This window comes from Apis mellifera, linkage group LG11, assembly GCF_003254395.2.
Source record: "Apis mellifera strain DH4 linkage group LG11, Amel_HAv3.1, whole genome shotgun sequence".
NCBI classification, from domain to species: Eukaryota; Metazoa; Arthropoda; class Insecta; order Hymenoptera; family Apidae; genus Apis; species Apis mellifera.
In genome coordinates, this window is record NC_037648.1 from 13,868,307 (window position 1) to 13,881,102 (window position 12,796).

The following is a 12,796-nucleotide window of genomic DNA, read 5'->3' on the forward strand; positions in this document are numbered from 1 at the left end:
GTTATGTTCGTGTTTCTTAGATATCTTTTTTTTTTCCTCTTTTTTTTTTTTTTCACCTAATATTCGTTCCACCACGAGTAAAAAAAAATTGTATTACTTGTATTCTTTCTGCAAAGTAGTACATTTTCTCAGCCAAAACAAAAATAATAACAATAATAATAATAATCTCGATCACTAATAAAAATGCGAATATTACATGGATATAATTACGTACTCAATATATAGATACATAATTACAATAATTAATAATTAATGATAAAGAAAGAAAAAAAATAATTGAAAAATAGATAGATATGTCAAGGGTGTATATATATATATATATATATAAAATATATATATTAATTAATGTATATAAGAGGTATAAAAAATACACGTACAACAAGTGGAGAGAAAAAAAGAGGGGGTGGGGGGGGCTGGCAGGGGCGGGGGCGGCGGGCGGGGCGGGGTGTCGGGGATTCCAACTTGCATACCACGAATAAAAAATCTGATATTACTACAGCTCATAAACATCTCACTAAAGGGCAGAAGAAAAAGGGCATAAAGGGGGAGAGCGGTGGGGGGCACGTATATAAATAATATATGTATATATTTATATATATAAAAATAATTTTATATATATAATTTTTGTGTATACATGTGAGACGATGCAAGAGTGTCAAGAGAGATTGCATTTTCCCTTGGAGAAATTTCTTTCTTTTTCTTTTTCTTTCTTCAGTGTCGTCGTTGGTGTAATTCGTTCCTTTTTTTTTATCTTTCTTCGTGTTTCTTTCGAGTGAGTGATATGTGAATTGTATATATATTATCCTTTGTTTCGAATCTCTTTCTCCAACCGACCAAAATCCAACCGTCGTATTCGAAAAGGGGGGGGCGAGAGCGAGATATGTAAATTTCTGATTAATCTTACACAACATCTCTCTCCTCGAATAATTTAAAAATTTTCTAAATTTTTCCAAATTCTTCAATTTTCTTAAATTTAAAATTCTATCGGATCTCATCTTCACGTTTCGAGAATATTCGAAATATTGGCGCGATTTTTAAAACTTCGAGAGGGACGACTCTTTTAAAAGAAGAAACGGTTGAAGAGAATTGGCGCGCGAATATAACGACTGGCCGCTCCTCTTTGCGGGGAGGAAGGTGGCGCATAATTGCCGGGAGGAGAGGGGGGAGAGATAAAGGAAGGGGGGGAGATAACGTTTACGCGTCAGCGTCGTACGAAATTCCGATCGAGCGGGCGATATTAGATTAAATAACTCGTCAATTTTTCCCTTTGTCCGTCCCTCGAAACTACTTTCGAAATCGTTGGAATTTTTTCCCCTCCCGATAATAGGCCATTGTTTCAGAATCGGGAAAAAAAAAAGGAAAAATCTCGTTCGAAGGAAGAAATTACTCGCCTTGGACAAAAGTTGGGAGGCAATTATAAATCCATTTTTGCACTGATCGATATCTCGATAAAAATTCGACGAAAAATCCTTCCCCCTCCCTCTTTGTCACAAAGGAAACTAGAGAAAGAGAGACAAAAAAAAAAGAATCGAAATACAAGCCAAAATGGCGAGAAGCCATTCGTTGTTGTTAAAAATTAAAAGAGAAAGATTCGATAATCTCGTATCCCATCCAATGGAAAGAGAAAGAAAAACCGTACGTTTCCTTCGTTTAATTAATCCTAACCTTAAAAATCTCGAGAATTGAAAGAGTTTCGCGGTGCCCGGCAGTGAATTGAAATTTCTCGATCGACGGGAGAAGAGTTTAAAAAAAAAGGAAGGAAGGAAAGAAAGAAAGAAAGAACAAAAATGGAGGGAAGATTCGACGACGAGTCTCGGCGTGCCATTGGCACGCGAGCTCGGCCGATAACGAGTGAAAGGAAAGATAGAAAGAGAGAGAGAGTTGGACAGGTGGACAGGGACGAAAAATTGACGCGTTCGTTATTACGAATGGGAGCATAGACGGTCGTCCGCGACAATCGAGGACTCTCTCTCTCTCTCTCTTTAACCTCTCCGTTTGATTTTTCACCCTGTCACCCTTTTCTCCCTCCTCTCGTTACGTACGTACTCTCTGACCGGCCACTTTTTCCTCCCCTCCCCTCTCCGGAAACAGAGAACTACTACTGGAAGGGTAATTGGAATTCTTGGACGTGGGATAGATTGAATTTTCAAAGGAGAAGGGGAGGGGATGGATATCGAGCCGATACCGATTTTCGAAAAAAAGGAACAAAAATTATATTATTCTTCCCTGGACATCCTAATAAATATTTCAAAATTCTTGGATTCCGATTTTCAAAAAAAAGGAACAAAAATTATATTATTCTTCCCTGGACATCCTAATAAATATTTCAAAATTCTTGGATCTGAATTCTTGGATGGACGAACGAAATGTTTCGAAGATATTCTTCGAGGCCGAAAAAAGAAGAGAGAGAGAAAAAAAAAAGATCTATTCTTAACCGCCGTTGAGAGTGGATAGTGGATATCGGGACGGGCCGATGACAGTATGGTAGTCGGAGAGGGAGGAGGAGGAGGAGGGGGGGACGTTAAAATTGTCAAGCGGAAGAACGGTCGCGTTGTCAGGTCTCGTATCCATCGTAGCGTGGAGAACAGAAACTCGAAATGGATGCAAGCAAGAACCGGATGTCACGAGCGAGCGGATCGATCGAAGGATTCCAGAAACGGCTAAGTGGGCCAAATCCAGTCGGGCGCACGGCGCGATAAAGCATTAACGAGCTCTCCCTCCCTCTCTCTCTCTATCCGTCTCCTTCTCTCCTTCGTTTTTTTTTCTTCCTCTTTTCTATCCTCCACTCCAAAGTACAGAGAGAGAGAGAGAGAGAGAGAGAGAGAATCTTTCACCGCGAAAAAACTAACTTTTTCGGAAAAATAATCGACGGCTAGGAAGCCAGCACTTTGTGAAAAGCGAGGCCACTTTGACGAGCGGCCTCGGAACACAGGCGGTCAGGTCGCGCGGAAAAATTTGATCGGCTCGGGTCGGCCGACGTTGCCGTTGTCGAGATACCTTCGCTCTGTGCCCGACGCCTGATAACGGGAAACCATTTACTCGGGCGAATTTTGTAAAGGGAGGGAGATATATATATATAAATATATATAGAGAGAGAGAGAAAGAGAGAACGTGAGAAGAGGAGAGATTTGTTTCCAAATCGATTCTTTGCAAGAAGAGACTCTTTTGCAATGGAGAAAACGTTAACATTTTGAAAGCACGACGGAGAAGGGGAGAAGGAAACGGTCGAATCGGATTCACGTACGATATCTGCTCGTAACGGATGGCCGTGGGCCAATCAAAAGGAAGTTTGTCAGAGAGACTTGAGCGTGGCACGTAGAGACGTCTTCCTCTCGTATATATAAGCGAAGGAGGAGGAGGAGGAGGGGAAGGAGGAGGATCGGTGTTCCGTGTCGCAGCCGCCACTTCCCCCCTCCTCCCTTTTTCCCGAATAACTCAAGAATGATTGGATTTGGAGCGAGGAGCCCGGTTGGCGTCACGTGGCACCAATAGCTTCTGCTATATAATAAAATAATACACGCAGAGAGACCGCCACCCTGCATTTACATGGGCCACGTGATCTCGATACTCTCTCTCTCTCTCTCTCTTTCTCCTTTCCTCGATACCTCGGAATCGTACGTCCTTGGAATCGAGTTTCCAACGAGAAGAATTTGTTCTCGAAATGGTTTTTCAATTTCCTTTTTTTCTTTTTTTTTTTGGATTTATGTTTTTCGACGAAGAAATTTTCTAAACGATCGATATCTCTTTCTTCTATCCGATTACGAAATTTCTCGAGTAGTGCGGTGGTGGTGGTTTTATTCGCGAGCCGCCGTTTAAACTCGTTTTCGAAGCGATGTTTTATATTTTATAAAGTTGCCCGATATACATAACCTGAGACTGGAAACGTGCGCCGTTTTTAGGGAAATTTCGCAAGCTGTTCCGGAAATTGAATTCCGCTTCATTTCCGTTAATCCATCCGCCGCAATTGCACGTATTATCTTGATTTTGAAAGTTTGTCGTCGTCTATCGCGATTGAACTCCGCGTTGGACGCGCGCTTCGTCCCCTTTATTTTTAATACGGTTACCGGTTGAACGAGCGCGCTAACGCTCAGGTGGGTTGCATGAAAACTTGAAAGAGTTGGTAAGGGCTTTTTCCAGGAAGAATCGAATGAATTTACATTCGTTACAAAAAGCTTCTCGTTAATCGTATTTTCCTCTTTTCTCATTGGCTCTTTTTTCTCTCCTCCTTTTTCTTCTTTTTTTTTTTATATCTTTTCTTCTCCTTTCCTTTCGCTATTTTACTCGTCTCTCTCTCTCTCCTTTCTTCCTTGTTTACAATTTTTTATTTACTTTTTGTGTTCCATTCTCCTGTTCTTTTCTCTTCTTTATTTGTTGTAATTTTTCCCCCGTTTATCCCTTTTGTCCCCTCCGTACTTTTTTCGCTGTTTACAAAGCTGGGCTTTTCCGTGTTCCACTTAGACTTATTTATATGCTTTTTTCCTGTTTTTACCTCTCCCTCCCTTTTCAGGATTAACCTTGTAATAATCTACTTTTTTTAATCCTTTTTAATGTACGTATTCTTTTTTAATTCCGTTTTCCATTTTTATATCCTACCACACAAGGCTAATTTTTCTTCTTTCTTTTCCCCTGCGATTTCTGTATTTTTATCACGCACAACACTTTGTAGAGAATGGTGGTGACTTGGTACAACGAAACTTTTCCGCGCAGTACGGTCCTTCTTTCCTTCCCCCTTTCCCTTCGATTTTTGCCTGATAGGCTCACATTCCGATAGAACCACCCATCCATATACAACACACCGAGATATCCTTTCTTCTCCTCCTTCCTTGGATTTTCTCGCTTCGCGCTCAGATTTATGAAGGCAATTCGATTTTATCGCTTATTGCTGGGAACTCGCCGATATTCGTGGCGTTCTCACTCCCTAAGTGAAGTTTTACTCTCTTTTTTCTTCTCTTATATAGTTTTTCTTTTCACTAGTTTTTTCTCTCTCCTTTTATGAATATAAAAGTTCTAAAATATCTCTAATATAATATACAGTAATACACCATAGTTCTTTTCGTTAATGATTATTAATTAATATCGTATTATTTTCAGTGATATCTAAATAATTTCCATGGATTCTCTCTTCTTTTGCGGATGTGGATCATCAATATTTGGGTCATTCCTCTCTATTAAAATTCTAATTTAATTTGATCCATCCATATATTTAGTAATAGTCCAACTAATAGCACTGACATCCATTTAATAGAAGACTATTTTTATTTCCTGATTGATTTGGATTGATCCTGTCCCTTCTCCTTCTTTTTACACAATTATTCATTCAATTTGGCAACATAAAGTTACAACAAAAACACGAGAAAATTAATAACAATTTAAAAATGTAGAAAAATCTTCACCGGGATTCGAACCCGGAACTTTCAGATTACGAAGCAGAGACTATACGATCTTAGCCAAATCGCTCTCTCGATGCTTCAACGTAACATTCCCCCTTTTGTTCGACACAGAGATGGATCCTCCAATTCGTTTGTTTCGTCATTCCTTTAAGAAATTTAATTTTCAAGAATTAATTCAACGAATAATTTCTTTTCTTGCGAAAAATCCATTCTTCTTTATATTCTCTCCATCGTGCCTTTCCGCTGATAAAATATAATCAGCAACGTTCTCCAAACTATCCGCGATATACCACCACCTCACCTTCGATTTCCCTTCGATAACGATAACTACCCTCCGGAAGAAGGGTATAGATAATTTAAAACCCCAATTTATTTTTCCCTCGACTTTGTTAGCCCTGGGATGGGATCCAAACTATCCTAATTCCAAACCGATATTCGACAAATTTACCGCCGTACGACATGCAAGTTTCGACGAAGGGGGGAGGGGGGAGGAGAGAGGGAGGGGAGGCGAGCGTTTTTCGCTGAAAAGGAACCTGTCCATCGAGATTGATTTTTTTTCCCCGAGCGAATTTTTCGCGACCGCAGATCGGTTTTTTTTTTTCTTTTTTTTTTTTTTTTTTTTTTTCCCCCTCGGCTAATTAACGATTCTCCGGTTACAAATTTAATTGCGAAACCGAACGCGACATAACTCGGACTCGGTTCCGCGAGCGGTTCCCGTTATCGATCTGTTCGACTGTGGAAACTGTCGAAAATGGCGGAATTCTATTTCGAGAATGCACACGATAGCTAGCCTACTTTTTACTTCAAATCTTCGATCGAAAATAATTTTCCGCTTGCATATCAGTTGCTGATACCGTTTACCGATAATATTTCTCGAAACGTGAAGCAAATGATAAATTATTAACGAATTATTAACGGTGCCTTCTGGTCGGTTGAAACACTTTTTCGCGGGGGAGAAAAAAGACGGGTAATCTTCGCTTCGATCGTCGAAACAAAAACTCCATCCACCAGGCCATCTCTTTTCTCCCGTAAAAAAAAAAAAAATATTCGTGTTGTGCCCTTGATGTGACCCCGTCCAAGCCTCGACACGTTCTTTGCTTATTCCTCTTAATGATCCAATTTGAGAAAAAAAATCGAAATTTCAAGTGAAAAAATTCCAATATATATATATTGCAAAATAAAATGATCGTCGAACGAGTTGAAACACGAGGAGGGACTGGCGAGAACGCGTCGAGTGTCAGCTCGGCCTGTAAATGTGCGACTTCTTTTCTCTTTTTTCTTCTTTCCTTCTTTTTTCTTTCTCCATACTTGAACATTCATGCTTTGTCTTACAGGGGGCAGCGGGGGGGGGGGGAGGGTTATCGACTAACAATACTTGGTGACTTGGTGAGCGAGTTAGGGCGGGTTAGGGAGGAGTGGGGGGTGGAACACTATCTGCGCAAAGGATACCTCAAAAAATTAACAGCTAAATGAACGAAAGGTTCAGTCTCTGTGGGGGGGTGGACAATAATCTAAATATAAAATAGAACTTACTGGGATATTATTTGTGGCGGGGGGGGGGGGGGGGATGATGATCGGCACGCAGCAAAATGCTCACGTTCAATGAATATAATATAATATAATATAATATAATAAGACAGCATTCCGACGGGCCCCGTAAATTGGCGAAAAAAAATTTTTCGTCACCGTCGATCGATATAAACACGCGACAAATTAGAACACGACAATAACAATGTATACAACGATGTATATATTCCTCGAGAGGAGGGAGATTGTGGGGAGGAGTGGGTGGTGGGAGGGAGAAGAGTCCATCGATTTTTCTTTTCCCGCAATTTTCAGTTGGAGAGAAGAGGAAGAGAAAGGAAGGGAAAGGAGAGAAGGAGAGACGGATCGATCGATCGATCGATGATGAGAAATATTATCTCGTCAATTTTCGTAGCGGCAGATCGTCTAAACATCACTCATCTCTTTCCCCGTATAATACGTCCTCGTGTCGTATTCTAATGGACAAAGACGCGAGAGACAGAGAGGGGCACCGGAAACGGGGGGGTGTCGATTCTTTTCTTTTTCTTTTTTTTTTTGTTTACTCTTCACGCAGTAATAACAATAATACGCGATAGTGCGATTCGTTCGTAATCGTATCGTCGTCCCCCGTTTCCATGCCTGGGAATTCAGCAAGCAAGCAAGCAAGCAAACTTTCGTCTGTCGTCGTCGAATTTGTAACGAAAGGATCGCCGTGTTTATATAATATATATATAAATATAAGTGTGTATATATATATATATATATATATATATATATATTTATTAGAGTGTCCTTCCCTTCCATTCTTCCCCTCTCTCTTTTCCTCACGGAGATCGTTCATTTTATCGATTATTTTCTCTCTCTCTCTCTCTCTCTCTTTCTCGATTCGTCTTTTCTTTCTTTTCCTTCCACTTTTTTTCCCTCTGTTTATCTCGTTTCTTCGAGAATTGTTATGAGAGAATTCGGGGACACCTTGAACACACGTATGTATGCGTGTATGTGTGCATGTTGTGTACAATACCGTGAGCCGTGAACGCCGTGTTACGATAGGCGAGAGAGATTCGTCTTTCTCTTTCCAATCGTTCCATCTCTTTCTCGTTTACGACGTACACGACGCTGGATCAAATTTCTCCTCATTTCCAACCGACACCAATCCTCGCACCATCCTCGACTACTACTCTGTTCTTCCTCGAAGTTTTTGCGCGCCGAAAGGAAAAAAACCGCGACCTCCCCTCCTCCTTGAGAGATAGGAGGTGGGGGGAGGGAGAAGACGCAGAACGGAGGGGAAATTCGTATTACGTTGATGATTGTAAGAGTAATAATAATAATAATATTATATAAAATATATATATATGTTGGCCATGCAATTATATTAGTGTACATATATATATATATGGAGTCAAGATAGTCAGAAATTTCTTATTCTTCTCTCTCTCTCTCATCCCCCCTCTTTTGCTTTAACTTCTCTCCATCTATTTCTATCTTACGTTCTCCAAATAGTTTCTTCCTTTTCTCTCTTTCTCTCTCTTTCGTATTTATCGTCGAAGGAGAATTTTTATTACTTATTTCTCTTCCACTTTCACATACGTCACTCGTTTATCTCATTGTTATTATTATTATTATATTCGAGAGATGCAAGTTTTCCCTCTTCCCTTTCTTTCGTTAAAATTATTGTACGTGGGAATTTTTGCGAGCGATAAATTCGATGCTCGATCAAATAACAAGATTATCGATCGATATTCGCCGAAAGAAACGATTAATTCGCTTCTCGCATTTTCTCGAAGAGGGATAAAACGACGAATTTTTAAAAAAAAAATTTCACAAAGGAGGGGGGGGGACGGCTAGGATTCTTCTAGTTGAAAAGAAGAAGGAGGAGTAGGAGGAGGAGAAAGAGGAGGAGGAGGAGGCGTTGCCGAAAGGCTGGCGGTCTTAAGGCCTTGCCGTTGCAGAATGGATGGATAGGAGCGTTAAAAAAAGCCAACCCCTTGCCTACGTGGCTTGGAGAAAGGGTGGCTCGTACAGTGGAGTGCCGGTCGAGAGGGTGACTCGTGTCATCATCGAGGCCGGCGCACAATACGTCGGCTTAAATTTACCGAAACCGTGGCGAGAGATTGCAGAAAGAAAGAAAAAAAAAAAAAAAAAAAAAAAAAAAAAAAAAAAAAGGGGGACGAAGGCGTGTTGTGCGCGCCCCTTGCGCACAAAGAACTTCCCTCTCGCTCCTTCGAAACGACCACCTCCTCCTCCTCCCCCTCCTTTTCCTTTTTCTCGAGTCGATTAAAATTAAGAGGAGATTTTTTTATCAATTTTCCACCTCCCCCCTCCTCCCTCCCATGCAAGGAGGGAAGAAAGAGAGAAGAATTGTAATTTTAAAGTTTATCGAATTAGAAAGAAAATAATTGGTTTCGAATTTAGAGTTTCGTTTCCTCCGATTTCCTTCACTGTACTGTGATGATTTGAAATTTTTTTTTCAAAGGCAGTGATTTTTAAAAAAAAACGGAGGCAGGAAAGGCGCACGAGGGATCGATAACGAGGGGGGAAGATGGAAGGTTTCAGTGAGGGTCGTCTATGGTCAGACGCTCGTACTTCCTTTTAAAAGTTTTTAAAAAAACTTCGATTCATCCGTTTGTTCAAATTTAAACTCGACTCGAGATAATGCGTCGTTTAATGCTTGTTCGATTCATTTGAAATTAAATTTTATATATATAAATAAATTTAACAATGGTTAAATCATTCGTACAGTGAAGGATCCATCGAATTAATTAATTAAATTGAAATTCGAATGGGTTAAAATTTTAAATAGCAAGAGAAAAAGGAAGAGGAATGATCGGAGGCGATGTTTTTGAAACGGTCAGTAGAGTCGACTAACCCGGGTCTATAGCGATACGTTGTCGCCGGTTTCTGGGTCATTGGCGTAGCATGTAGTTTTTCGCGTGTGGGAGCCGAGTTTAACTTGTGGTGGTGGTGGTGGTGGTCGATCGTTCGTTACCTCGAGTTGGAGGTAATATTCGAAGCCAATTAGAATAGACGAGGCCTCCAACCGTCGATCCAACCCGTTTCTGCGACTCGTCGCGCGCCAGCCTCTCGAATACCTTCCTCCGCGAAATTTATCGACGACCAACGCAGCCCGCCTCGTCGTGTTACTTAACTCGAGTATCGATCGGGATTCCTCGCCAACCGAACAACAACACTACTGCTTCTAACGTAATCTCTCTCTCTCTCTCTCTATGTTTTCGTTTATATTATAATTTCGAGTTATTAATTCAAAGACGTCGTGTTTCCAAACACGATAGATTATTACGATTGATTTTTCGACTTAAGAAAAACGCTTTCGAGGATGAAAATGAATTTTTCCTTCTTTTATATAAGATTCGATAAATATGTTTTTGTTCAGGTTAACACATTCGCATTTAGTGACGTATAGAAAATGTGCGTATGCACATGTATCAGAATTGTTTTGAAACTGTCGAAGGTCATAAATTGACCGACCAATTTTGGTATTTTCACAAAAAAAAAAAAAAAGAGAAAAATACACACGTCTACGTACTCGTAACGAATAAAGAGGGATCGCACGAAATAAAGAAAATTCACCGTTCAGTCGTGCAACAAACTGTTACGAAAAAATAAAATCGTAAAAGTTCTTGAGCGTGACGTAAATACGGAGAGAGTATGCGTGTATATCGTTTTATCGCGAACAGTGTTCAAATCTCGTGGTTTAAAGAAACTTTTTTTTTGGCGAGGAATTCGACCAATCGTTCCAACTGCACGACCGGCGATCGATAACATCGAGATCTATGCGTTCGAGAGAGCACGCGGCACGGGAATCGCGTAAAACAGGAAATGGCTCGAGCAGAGAATCAGAGACCAGGCTTGTCCTCCATTTTGATCGCAACGGGGTCAAGGTCGGGGCATTTTAACGCCGCGAGATCGATCGAACCGCATCGCTCTCTCTCTCTCTCTCTCTCTACCTCGATGAATCAAATTCCCTTTCAGCCAATTTTCGCGTATTTAAAAAATTGCAATTCGATTGCGATTATATCATGGAAATAATTCGGATATTCGTTTAAGATTTTCAACAACACTTCCTCGATTCCTTTTTTCGAAACGGAAATTATTGTTAAAACGAAAAGAGAGAGAGAGAGAGAAAAAAAAGAGAAAAAAATGTTTGGGAAAATAATCGCGAGGAAAATTGCGGAAAAGGTCATCCGTAATGAAAAATTGAACGAATACTTTCGTCGATTTATTATGTCGAGTTATGTGCACGTTGAAAATTTCATCGTGCTCGATCGATACGAAAGCATCAAAGACGCATCGTAAAATATGAAAAAAGAAAAAAAAAAATCTATAGATTTTAAACGAAGTTAAATCGAGTACTTTTCCACGCGTCGAGACTCGTAATTTTCTAATTTCATTTTTAATTCACATACCGATCAAAAAAAAAAAAAAAAAAAAAAAAAAAAGAACTCGAAAGAATCAACTTTCAAAGAAGATCAGACGGGGGGGGGGGGGGTGAAAAGGGGGTTGGGGTGATAAAAACTCGCAAAGAGCGAGTCGACGACGAAAGGAAGGAAGGAACGAGAGACAGGTGGGAATCATCATACCCCCTGGAATCTGGATCCCTCCTCGAGCGCCCCTCTGCAAAGGCGCGATTTCAAGCGGCGAAGTGCTCGTCACTACGTTTTTTTCCCGCCTCGATACTTTTCCTCCCCCCACTCAGTTCTCCTTTCTATTCACGTCTCTTCTTCCCTCTGTCTTCTTACCCCACGTCTCTTCCTTTCAATTTATTACATCTCTCTCTCTCTCTCTTTCTCTCTCTCCTTCTCCCTTCCTCCATACGTCGCGTTTCCCCTCGCGTTATCTCTCTCGCTTCCTCCATTGTGTTGCGCGCATATATACATTTCTCTTTCTCTTGTCTCTTTCGGTATTATCACCTCGACAACCGCGACTCGAGCGGCTTCTCAATAAAATGCCTCCGTACGTGTCACTTGTCAGGCTTTGTACCCTTCTTGTTTTCTCTTTGCTCTCGAGGAAATATATACATACGTGAGAATGGTGATTGGTCGTCGTGTGATTTTCTCTCTCTCTCTCTCTCTTCTCTCTCTCTTTCTTTTCTCTCTCTATTTTTCTCTCTTTTCTCTTTCTTTTTTTCTTTTCTTTTCATTTATCAATTCGTTTGATCGTGTCCTCCGTTAGTGGTATAAATTGTGTGTATGTATGTGTGCGCGTAAGTGTGTGTGTGTGTGTGTGTGGGTGGAAAAAGTGGGTGTCTTTTTGTTCGTTATTCGACTGGTGGTCGCTGTTCTCTTTCCAATCTAAAGCTTACGTTCAAAGAAGCAGCAGCAAAAATACGTGGTGTACAGACACGTGTATACGGTATATGTATGTATGTGTATGTACGTGGGTGTATGTATCCATGTATTAACATGTGTCTGTGTATACATGGTCATAGTGTGTGTGTGTATATGGAAGATTATAAATAATATTACGGTTCATACAGGTACAGCGAACGTGCATGGAATCGTACTGTTTCTCTGTTTTCTAGCTTCTTGTTGTATCGTCGTTCGTTCGTGTTTATGTATATGTATGCGCGTGTCCGTGTTCGTGTCCGTGTGTGCGTGAAAAGATTAACAAAACGACGGGTGTGTTGTTTTTCTGTTGTCTCGGTGGCAAAATCAAGGAAACGAAAAGTTGATGATTGAGCGAATGGATGCAGTCGGATTTTCTTCATTCTTTTTTGAATTCAGCGCGGTTTCCCCTGGATCATTTTCGGTAAATATATACATATATATTACTACATATATATATATATTTTCCTGATGAATAGATCCAGCGTCGTGCGAACGAGAGGAAAAAAGAAAAAGGAATAATCGTGAAAAATTTTCTCT

At 40.5% G+C, this 12,796-nt stretch overlaps 1 protein-coding gene across 1 annotated transcript in view; it reads right to left on the reverse strand.

Annotated features, from left to right (window-relative positions):
* LOC552619 (homeobox protein onecut) overlaps positions 1-12,796 on the reverse strand; it is a 63,080-nt gene that overhangs the window by 7,701 nt on the left and 42,583 nt on the right. The gene's annotated exons all lie outside the window — the stretch shown is intronic.